A 12942-nucleotide genomic window follows, 5' to 3' on the forward strand; every position below is an offset into this window, starting at 1 on the left:
ATGATTAAATTGATATTGAAGAAGGGATGGCTATATTGTCTACCCTTAGCTTTATAGGCCCTTCGGAATCAGCCTGGCTCAGGCCATCACGTCATCCCTCATGAACTAGTGACAGGGCGCCGAATGAGAACTCCTCTTACACCTGCATCTAGAAGTAGAAGTGATGCCCAGAGTGTAGCTAAGACATTAGGTGATGAACTGCATGATTATTTGACATGTATGACCTCTAGCATCTCTCTCATTTCAGATTAACTCAAGCGTTAGAGGGGTCGGTCTCAGAACACAGATGAAGACAATTCAAGAACCGGATCATGTGAACTTTTATCGGCACCCAAGTTATTTGTTGGAGATTATTAAAATCCAAAGAACTTTACCCGTAAGTGGCATGAGCCACGTTTTCATGGACCCTTTTGCATTGAAAATATAACCCCGTCAGGTGTAAAGGTACAAGGGAGACGAGCTTGGCTTCACTTGGGCAATGTAAAGGCCCATAAAGGTGAGAGCCACCCTCCCACTGTTGCCGATATAGACAAGAAGAAGAATTTCAGCGTGTGCTGACTCGATCGATGACAAAGAAGGACGATAAGGCGACCAGCTGATAATGCAAATTTTGCATTTGGACTAAGGTTCAAATGGACACTCCTTATAAATATTTTGTTAGGAGTGCAAACCCTTGCTGAGAACCTTAGGAATTTTGAAAAATGAACTTTAGAAATACATTGAAATATCAGAATTATGCCTAAATGTCAGTTCTTTATCAGAAATTGGCAACAAGCTCAATATTAAGATTCACTTTGTGGTGCATACTTGTTCTAAGAAGTTGACCCCTGTGGTTCTCACTGACAGTGATGTGCATAGACTTGTGCTTGCTGTTTTTGTATTTATACTTCAAGTTTATCCTGCTCTTGTTAGAAGAGACGTTGATATCTGCACTTTTTTACATGATCCTAAGAATGGCTCTGTGATTAGGAGGCTCCTCATTGCTATTATTGAAGAGATTGTGCAATTGCGAATATAAAGAATTTTGACAAATTGTATTAAAAATGAAATGAGAAATTTGGAAGCTGGCACAGTCTTAGAGGAGGAACAACAAAGACTGAAATGGTGGTTGCTTATGTTTTGGTGTATAATGTATGCCTGCACGATCACACTCTTTGTCTTTCTATTTCTCCTCTTTCACAGTCTTTATCACATTAGTACTCTTACTAAGACAGAAGCCCTCATGGTTCCTCCTACTATAATAACTGCTCTTGAGTTAGTTACTCCCACTCACACAGATGTCCCTCAGGTTTTCCCCAGTAGGAGAACTGCTCTTGATGTGCTTCATGAGTATTACACAACTTAGGCATTTGGGAGACATAAGAGAAGTGCAGAGGAAGATAATGAGGAGATACATACCTAGCTAGACAATGTAGCATACGTGGGTACTAACATGTTGTATCGACACATGAAAAATGTGGGGGAAAGAACATCTTAGGAGAGTTGCTATGTCAGCTCTCTCATACCCTATCTCATGAATGCAGCATGAACTTTCATTTCCAGAACACAATGCCAGATGTCTTGTTCATCTTGCAGCATGTATGACCCGAGGACCAGTTCCGGGAAGTTTTGCTTCCAGGACGATTATATCAAGACTTCACAAATGGAGAAGCAACCAGATGGGAGAGCAAGATGCTTGTATATCCTGCAAATGGGCAGGAACAAGTAGTCATGAAAGACATGAAGAGAATGGAATCCCCTGACCTAACAGAAATAGCTGGATCGTCTGGATGTTGGGAACAAGCTCAAGTTTTAGTCTACAGACAAGTGAAATCCAAGAAGGGATGGGAAGCAGGACTGATGTCCAGTGCAGCTCATCTATTGAAGTCAGAATATGTGCAAGAGGTACAAAGAGTAAACAATGGATGTTTGAAGTCATGGGCAAAGCATGTGTGTGGATGAACATGTTAAATCAGCTGGCACCCTGAAAGGGATGATGAAGATCTGGACTCCAAAGAAGCACTTCTTCATGAGAAAATATCAAGATGTGGAAACCGGTGAAGAGGTGATCGAAGGATCGACCAGAAGGGGGACTGTAGAGGAGAATCTGAATGCCTCTGCAGGAAGCCGTGCCCCCTACTTCCAGTCTGTTGGGAGCCTGAGATCATGCCATGCATTACACCAGCAGTTGTGACTGTACAACAGAGAATATTCGAAAGAAGATACCCTCTGAGAAAGCCTTATCAAATGTATTCCTGAAGAGATCATAATCTAAGGGAGGAACTCCCCGAAGGAGTATGAGAACGAGGGAAAGAAGGCTAGTGACGTCACAAGAGACAAGCGTAGCGCACTAAGAATGGCTGAAGAGAATGCATTGACTCTATAGAAACAGATACGAAGTTAAGAATCAAGTTAACTTTCATGTGCGAAAAGAAGATTGGATGTGTGTGACATATTGCAGAAAATGCAAGCCGTTCAATAACTGTACAGATGCAGCAATGCAAGTAGATTAAGTGATCTTAGAAGCTGGCTATACGTAGTGAATAGACTGCAGGCGGAGCCACCATTGTATTGAAGCTGGACATAGGTGTCATGAATTAGTAAGCCCAGACCCATGAAGAAGAAAGGTTGAGAACTGTTTTGCAGCAAAGAATTAACTCAGATTGCGGACTTGAATGGCAAAGCTGCTTGGCCTGTTGTCAAGGCTAAAAGCAGCCAAGACTGGTTATCTATTCTCGAAGGCGGAAAACATGAGAAACTGAATCATGCCTTGTTAAGGTGCAAAGAAAGAACAGCAAGCATGCCAAGGTTTATTCAATTAATACATTAAAATTCTGCAAAATTGTCTGAATTGTGGTCTCCTGTCATGTGAGCCAAGGATGGGAATAGAGTTGGGCGTGGAATTTCAGAACTACGATATTACGTGCCTGCACTCCCTTATATTCCCAGAGACAAGAATACACTGAAAGGCCAAGTTCAAAGACAATCTTCATGGCAGAAGGCATGGGTGATGAGAGACGTGGAGCTAATTGGGTGGGCAGGTAAAGCCATGTCCACCTCCTGGCACCTGGGTATGAGCTTACGTGCTGCTAAGTGAAATGAATGTTCCAGACATGGAACGAGTGTGGCAACCAATTGTAGAAGACCTTATAGCGAAGGGCCTTATAGTTTGAAAGCCAATCATATACTGTGTCCTTAATAATGTTGAAGATGACTTGCACTAGGGGTGGGCACAAATTGTCCACCTGACAGTAGACACCCATTCACAATCCACCCATATAGAAACTATACTTAGATGTTCCCCTTGAGCGTATCACAATCCCTTATAGGTTTTTCTTATTTGCCACATAGAATGACATCACATATGACAAATCTTTACTATATAACTGTGATTTTTTTAATTAAATGTTCGAGAGACTTGAGTGAATGTCCGTTGATGTTTGTTGTAACTCCCTGTTTTAGACAATTGATAATAAAACATTAAACCTTTTGCCATCTTCCTGTGTTTGTTCAATTATTTGGTGTTGGAGTTATTCTGCATCCCATCCATTGCTCTATGCTAAGGACAAATAGAAAACTATGTATTAGTCCCTTTTTCTGATCCTAAATAGATTTGATATTGAGAGTAATAGTTTATTAAATATTTTGCAAATAATATGCAATGTGTAGCCAGTTGTCCGTCCTGTATTCACTAACATCAAATTATTTACAAGTGGAGGTAAGCAGTTAGATCAGATTTGTTGGATACTCAGACTAGTGAATTTTCATTTGTTAAAGGAAGTAAATATTTGATCGGATAGAGGACTTAACAATGATTCCTAATTGGTTCTAAAGATGGTTTAATGTGTAAAACAAATACGCAAAGAGGGAATTTTTCCAGAGTACTCAAAGCTAATGAAAAGGAATGTCACTAACATTACCTGGCGGCAAGAGCTGATACAAAAAATGAACTATGGAAATAAACTGTGGACTCAACCTAGGCTGTTGAGGATTTCTTACCAGAAAATGCAATCCATTCTATCTAGAGCCTTCTCTGTGCTTGGTGCTACCAAGTCAAGATGATCTGGTGTAGAATGAATACATCCATTCTTCTTTATTTTTTGTTTAAATCATTTTTTAGTAAGGTTCGTAGGCATATAAATCTTATACAATAAATACAAGAACAAGTAAAATATAAATATATAATAGGAAAAGTAATTAATCTAAAGCAGACTTAAATGGCATAATAAAAGCCTAATATGATATTACATACATGCAATCTCCTAATGCTTAAAATGCAAACTCAAAATAAACTTATATATGTGTACAACATTTAGCGTAAATGTAACAGACACACAGGTCAAACATGAACAGAAGGAGGGGAGGGGATAATGTTCATCAAAGTGTGTAATGACAACAGATTAATATTTTCACTATCGACTAGAAGTTGCCTTTTCTAAGTATTCAACAAATGACTGGCATTTCAATTCATGCTTAAACTGTAAAAAAAAAAGAGCACGCAGAATTACATTTCTCCATCTCTGGATGTTACACACAGAGTTCCACCATATTTTAAAATGTAGACGCTTCCGATCTTTCCAGTTGGAGGTGATAGTTTGGATAGCTATTGCAATAAAGAGGTCAAACAGATTGCATTTATTTTTATAACTTACAGAAAGGCAAACCGCATGTTGTATATGAAAAATAGATTTGAGCATTCTCCAAACCATTTCCCAAAACATTTTAACATGGATACATTCAAAAACAATATGTTTGAAAGAGCCTCGCGTACGAAGACAGCTCCAAAAGTTTTTATCTTGCGAGGATCCGCTTTTGAAGAGAATTAATGGAGTGATAAAAGCCCTGTCATGGAAGAAATACAAAGTTTGGGGTAAACTTGCCGAAACAATAGCTTTAGATATGTTCCTCCATACAGATGGCCACATTTGTTGAGCATCAGTTGGGGAGCAATCTTGTTCCCATGCACTTGACATTTCCATGGATTTATATCTCCTGACAGGATATACAAATCTTATAAAACATTGAGGCAGTGAAATTTTGGTTAGACATAAACTGAAATCTGTCACCTTGATAAACATTAACTGTGTATGTTAACAAATCATAGTTTACCACAAGAGCATCGCTCAAATTTAAATATTGGCACATAAAATCATTGGTATTTGATATTTGGTCACCATCTCATTAAATGTGAGTGGAGTTCCTTGAACAAAGAGCTGTCCAACATATTTAATACCAAGAGAGAGCCATGGTTTCCAACATATGATTCTTTTATTGATCTTTATCAGGGGATTCATCCAAATATATTGAGATACAAACTGAGACATTTTAGAAATAAATGGGAATAAATAGGATCTAAAATAAACAATAGAGATATTACTAATATAACTGGCAAAGAATATGTAGTTTCCTTTGATATATGGGCAATACATAAGGATGTGGAGAGAAACCTTTGCTCTCTCTAAAAAGGATCAGTGGAGATAAACCACAATTGGGCTTGACGTAATAGAAATGCCATATGGTATTTTTTTTAAATCTGGAAAGCCAACTCCACCGTTCGTTCTAGGAGCTTTAAGTTAACATAATGAGATTCTACGTTTCTTTTTTCCAGAGAAATTTAATAATGCAGGCATCCAGAGATTTAAAAAAAACAATGTAGGAAAGGAAATAGGGAGCATGTATAAAGTGTAAATTACAATTGGAGCGATCATCAATTTGACAGACTCAAGCCTACCCCACCATGTTAGATAAAGTGGCGGCCATGAACTAGTGCGTTCCTTTACTCTAGCCAGGACATTTGCAGTATTTTGTTTTATAATATCCTTAATAGAGGAAGCTGTATGGACACCTAGATACTTAATACCTGTGGGACACCTTTTCATTCCTGAACTTGAGCAGTGATGCTTGATACAATGTATGTTTAGTGGCAGGATTTCTGATTTATCTGTGTTAAGTTTATACCCAGAAGCTAAAGAAAAGTGTGTGATAATGTGAAGTAAATGATGCAGACATGGGTCGGTTATGTTCAGAAGCAGTAAAACATCATCTGCTTACGCAGCGGTCTTGATCTGAATATTCCCATATTGAATACTGATTATATTTTCTTCTTGTCTGATCCCCTCTAGGAAAGTTTCTAGTGCAAGAATAAAAAGAAGAGGGGAAAGGGGACAACATTGGCGGTACCTCTGCAAAGAGAAAAAGAAGAGGACATATAACCATTCATAAAAACTGCAGTCTTGGGGTTGGAGTACAGTACTTTAACCATAGAAATAAAAGAGTCAGGAATACTATGCCATTTAAGAGCCTTAAACATATAATCCCACTCAACCCTATCAAATGCTTTTTCTGCATCGAGTGCTAGAGCCGCGCATGGATGAGTAGATTTCCGAATGATGTTAAGGAGATTAGTGAAGAGTCTAATATTAGCTGATGATAACCGCCCTTTGACATAACCTACCTTATCATTTTTAATAAGATTTGGAAGAAAAGGATTAAGTCTATTAGCTAGAATTTTAGCGAAGATTTTACAATCAATATTAATTAGGGATATGGGTCTATAGTTTTGGACCAATTCAGGATCTTTGTTGGGTTTAGGGAACACAATAAGCCTATGGCTCTTTCATTAGAGATAAAAAAAAGTATAGAGTTAATTTAGCTTAGGTACCAATAGATCATTAAAGTGACCAAAGAAGTCAATTGGAAGGCCGGGAGCTTTACCTTTTTTGAGGTCTTTCATACCCTTATGTATTTCACTTGCATGTATAAGCATTTAATGTTTGGAAGTTAGTATTTACATATAAGTCGTGATGTATATGTGTAAGGAAGTTGGAAGCATGAGTACTATTGGGGAATACTTCAGAGGAATATAATTTTTGATTGAAATTAGAAAAGGCTTGTAACATTTCTTTATAAGTAAAAACTCTGTTCCCATTATGATCTTTAATCACTGCAATCTTGGCTTTATTCTTTTTCAGTTTGAGCTAAGACGCTAGTGATTTACTAGATTTATTAGCGAACTGATACATTTTTTATGTGTACTTTAGGAGACTGGCACATGAATACTGTGTAGCCAAGTTATTGTACTGAATCCTAAGTTTAGTTATTTTTGGAAGAATTAAAGTAGAGTTGGTGCATATGTATTCAGGTTTGAGATATTTAATTGTTCTAAGGATATCTTCTGTTTCTTGTTTAAGTTTGTACCTTTTTAATAGCAGTATAAAATATGATGTGACATCTTAATACAGCTTTACAGCAGGGTTGTATACAAATTGTTTGTTTTACAACTGTTCGAATTACAATGTACCTTTTCACAATTGACCTAATTGTGAAGGTCAATTGTAACATATATGTGGGGGAAACCCCCACAACCCCCCACCCAACGCCAAACCCCCAAAACCCATATATATATATATATATATATTACCAAACCGAGATATATATATATATATATATATATATATATATATATATATATATATATATATATATATATATATATATATATACGGTCAATTGTGAAAAGGTCAATTGTGACCCTTTAAATTCGAACAATTGTAAACAAACAATTTGGGTAATACTTTATAGCAGTCCCAGTTGTTATCAATGGATCTGTCTACATTAAGAATTTCAGAGAAGAAATGGGTATGGCGTTGCTGAATAGATTTAGTAAATTGTTCATCTTTCAAGAGAGTTGAGTTAAATCTCCATCTATTATGTTGATGTATATCGTGCGGATTGGATAGTTGAATGTGTACAGGGGCATGGTCTTACAAGGTTATAGATTCTATCTTAGTATCTAGCAAGCGGTTACTCATGGATTTGGAAAGAAAAACATAATCAATTCTTGAAACGAAGTTGTGAGGAGGGGAGTAGAAAGTGTATTCCATATCTGAAGGATGAGCCAAATGCCATGTATCAGTAAGGCCTATTTCGGAAACAAAGTTGGCAAATTGCATGTGGAAATTCGTTTTTTTGAAACGTACATTTGATTTCATATCTATCTCATTACAGTCACCACACACAATGAGGTTATTAGGGTTAGATCTAAAGATATGATTTCTTAATTGAATCCAAAAACTAGTGCAGCATTGGTAGGACCATATACATTTAAAATAGAGTATTCAGTAAAATCAATAAGAAGCTTAACCAGAACCCATCTTCCCACCTCTCATACTCAGTGGCGATAACCTTAAATTGGAGATGCTTATTGATAAGGGTAATGACTCAATTTTTCTTTCCAAATGCCACACTTGAAAAGACTTGTCCTACCCATAGATGTTTCACTTTAGCAGCTTCTACTTGTGAGAGATGAGATTCTTGTAGGCAAGCTATGGACGGTTTGGCCCTGTTAAGATGGGAAAGAATTTTCTGCTGTTTGATAGGATTATGAAGTCCTTTAATGTTCCATGAAGTTACATTAAATGATATAGGAAGCCATCAAGATGGTATATGCAAGCTCATAGTCTATATTAACAGAATGTTGCATGAATAGACTAACAGGGAAGAAACATGAGGAAGAGGGGAAGACAAAGTAGACATGGAATTTTGTAATTTGCAGGAAAGCCAAATAGTAATGATGAGAGTAGTGGCTAACTGGAAACAGCCATTCCAATCCATGTCAGAGTTGAAACTGTAAGCAGTAGGGGTGGAGAGCCAGATCCGGAAGGGCTCACCCAATGCCCCACTCCGGCAAGAATATCATGAAATAGAAGACATTTTCAGTACGAAGTCCATTTTCAGTACAAAGTCCTCTTCATGTAGGTTGCCATGATGTGTCAATTTCTTCTCTTCTGTGGCTCTGAATAAGGTTGCGTAGGTCAGCCGAATTCTGGAATGTGAACATTTGCCCATTGAGGGTAACTTGTAGAGAAGCTGGATGGATGATTCCATATTTGGCGTTTAGTTGCCTTAGAGCTGGCCTGAATGTCAAAAGTTATTTTCTCCTTACTGCAGTGGCATTGGAGACATCTTGATATATAAAAATCTTAGTGCCTTCCCACACAGGTTGCTTTCTTTGCTTTGTCCATGATGAGAAGAAATGGGTATAATCAAGTAAGGCAAAGATTAAAGTTCTTGGAACATTACGAGACAGGATTCTAGAGCCTGCACAATGAGCCTTTTGAATGTTGAATTGCAAGGGTGTAGGAAGATCGAGAAGCAGTGGAAGCATATAATATAGAAATTGAACAGGATTATCTTTTTCAATGCTCTCCGGAAGACCCACAATACGTAGGTTATTCCTACTATTCCTATTTTCTAGATTTTCTGTTGCTTCTGTAGAGACATCACTCTTCCTGTAATAATCTTCTGCATCACTGACCCTTCTTTCAACTTCATTTATTGTTGACTCGAACGTGGACCATTTATCGTCCAGCATTAGCAATTTGGCAGTTGTAGCTTCCATGAAAGGTTTGAGGGCTTTGATCTGAACCAAAATGGCTTGCATAACAGGGTCTTGTAAGTCATCTTTGGGTGTGGGATATTCACTTTTCTGTCTCTTAGGAGCATTGTTAGTCAATCCTAAGGACCCATCCTTGGGTTGTCCTTTTCTTGAGGTCATGTTGATGCTGGGTATACAGTATTCAGTTTGCACAAACTTTCTGCCTCAAATTTAGTTGATGGATTGAAAGTCACTTAATTCACCTTAATGTGAATTATGGCACACGATATGAACTGCATATATCTTGTTGTAGAATGGGCTTGCTACCTCAAGTTTGTAGTGTCAGCTAATATTAAGGCGGCAACGTAATAGAGAAGTCTTTACCTTATTTAGGAGTACTAAAGACAACTTAATATGCTTTTGCCATGACACAGTAGCTCTTCACTATTAAATATCAGGCAACCATGTGCCAAAAGAGTTTTTTTTCCTATGAATCAAAGCGGCACTTTACAAATGAAACTTCAAGTAGCTGAGCGCCTTAGGTACTAGACTGCCTTATATTATTGTATTAAGAATTCATGGACAGGTTTGTATCATGACGGAACAGCATATTGCAAAAGAAATACCGAGCAGCCATGTGTTTATAGTAATTTTTCGTTTTGAGTACTTATATCATTGTTATTTATGTGCAGAATTCCAGGTGGTGATGTGCCAGAAAAAGGCCTTTCCCCTGTCTGTGTATACAGAAAAGTCATCCAAAATGCTTCAATGATGCTAAATAAGCATTTTACAGTTATAAAAGTGGTGCCCGTGTGTGTACAATATCTTATTTCGTTAAGGTTGTGCTCTAATATTAATCACAAGCCCTTGTGGCGAAAAGTCGCTTCCCTACAATGAGCGAGCCCTCTGCCTCACGTGAGCCGCACCAGTTGACAGGACGTGTGCGCTCCTTTACTATGTGATGTCGCTGCTTAAGGCCGCGCCCACCATCTCACACAAACAGTCTGCGTTTTGCTCATTAGTCAGAGCCTGGACATGGCGGACCGCGCCACTTACTATAAAATCACACTCCGAGCCACAGGCAAGTCAATAGAAGCTTCTTAAATGTTATAAAAATGTTGATACATAAGTATAATTACTTTGCCGGAGCGGGAGCATAACATCAAGCGGCCATCCGCTACTGTGCTAGACCACGCCCCCATCCATTCTTCTTTTAACAAATCCATATTCATAATTTCCAATTATGGGCAATAATTGTGTAATCTAATTGGTAGCAAAACACAAGAGGTGATGGCTGGATAGTTTAGACTTAAGCTTAACCTCTGGCATTGCTCTGGGCAACCCTCTAGACAATTGTTCTTCGCCTGCCAAGCCATTACAAAAGGGGAAATGAAAATCAGACTTGGTCCCACCGCAAAAGGGACAGTCCAGCCCAAACTGCTAGGTCACATCCCTCCTGCACGAGACCACATGCCTCACCAGACATGTTTCAGGCTTGTTGGGCCTCATCAGTGTGGATTAGCTTGGGTCTCCAGGCCCAGCAGGCACAGGACCTACGTTTGGGCATACCCGTCCGACTCAGGGTGACTATAGCAAAACACAAGAGGTGATAGCTGGAAGGTTTAGAATTAATCTCAACCTCTGGCATTGCTCTGTGCAAACCTCTAGAACATCGATCTTTACCTGCCAAGCCATTACAGAAGGGGAAAGACAATAGACAAATCAGGCTTGGCCCAAAATGTTTATTCAAAAAGAAGACCCTCTGAACTTCTATTTACCATCCCCAAGCTGACGGCCTAGTGGAGCACTTGCATCAGACTTTAAAAAACATTCTCAGGAAATTGCTATAAGAAGATACTAAGAACTTTATTGATCTAATGCCCAGCCTTGTATGCTGCCAGAAAGACACTGCACGTCTCCACAGAAATTCCTCTGTTCCAGCTGACCTAGGGGAGGGAGCCTCTTGATAATCTGGACATTCTGAAGGAAGGATGAAACGGAGAAAAGAACAAAGAAATGGAGAAAGAGCTCATTTTAGCAGCCACGGAAAGCCTAATAATCATCAGAATTGGTTCAACAGCTGCTCAGGACAGCAAAGTTAAACCGTAGAAAATGTATGACCAGGCATCCCAACTAATACATTTCAAGATGAGAGACCTCATTACCGACCTCTGAGAATAGGCTGACACCCAGTGGCATGAACCCTATAAAATTACACAGTTGCTCAGGGACTACAACTACTGGGTTTAACAAGACCATTGAAGAACGATCCAAGCACACATCATCAATTGGCTAAAGGCATGGACACAACCAGTGGCATCCTACCTGTTTGCCAATTGGCAACTCCTGCTAACATCCTGGGCCTGGCAGACTTAATCCCTGATAGCCTCCTAAGTGACCAGAAATAAGATCTCCACCCTTACCTTTAGCATTTCTCCAACCTTTTCTGTGAACAACCTGGTCAAGGCCATTGCTCCATCCACCATATTGAATAGGATTCAGGGAAGTGTGGTTGCCTTCAATCCTTTTCCCTTGCTAAGGTGATGGAAGAAGTGGTCAAGAAGATGCTGGAGCTTAGTGTCATTGAGTTTTACCAAAGTATCTGGCCGATACCTATTGTACTTGTGTCTAAACCTGACCGCATTTGGTGGTTTTGCATCGGTTTCTGGAAGGGGAAAAAGATATTAAACTTTGATGCTTACACAATGACAAGAATCGATCGAGCTGACGGGGTCCGCTAAGTGCATCCTCACACACAATTCACAAAGGGCTATTTTCAAATCCTGTTGGCCCAGAGGATCAGCAAAAAACAGCCTTCATTACATGTAGCCTGACCAACCACATCAGGCCTTCTCAGGAGACTACAGTGTGGTCTACATCAACATCTGGACGGAATGGGAAGCACCTATAGCTTGTGACCTGAGGTCTCTGGAAGTCTGGATTTGCAGCCAGTCCCACTAAAGGCCACCATGCCCTTTTCTCTGTCAAATACCTAGGCTTTCAAATCATTAAAGGAACCATACAGCCTCAAGAGACCTAGGTAAAGACCACCCAAGTCATCCCTGTTCCCAAGACCAAGAGGGTGCTGAGAACTTATTGGCCTTGGTCGACTATGATACATGGTTTAAACCAAGCCTTTCAACCACTGCTGGAATTTTTATAGATCACCTCAAGTATCATAATTCAACAGGATCCAAAGGTCCTGATTATGCCACCCTTTGAAAAACCATTTAGCCTTCAAACCGATGTCTAGAAAATTGTTCTTTGTGCACTACTTTCACAAACTAGAAATGAGGTTGAACAACTGCTACTTTTTATGAATAGAAAGCTCCAACCTAGCTAGAAAACATATTGCACTATTTAGGTAGAATACCTGGCTAGTGGATTGGTGATAGAAGCTCTTAAACATTGGGCCTCATTACAAATCGCCCAGTATGGAAACAACAGTGGCGGTAAACCCGCCGCCACTGTTGTTTCCATACCGGGTGATCACAACTCCTGCAGGCGGGAGGTGATGTTCCCGCCAGGTCTGACCTGGCGGGTTTAACACCGCCCGCCTGCAGGCGGACGAGGAAACACCGGCAGCA

This window comes from Ambystoma mexicanum, chromosome 2q (assembly GCF_040938575.1).
Source record: "Ambystoma mexicanum isolate Mex_15411 chromosome 2q, UKY_AmexF1_1, whole genome shotgun sequence".
Lineage (NCBI taxonomy): Eukaryota > Metazoa > Chordata > Amphibia > Caudata > Ambystomatidae > Ambystoma > Ambystoma mexicanum.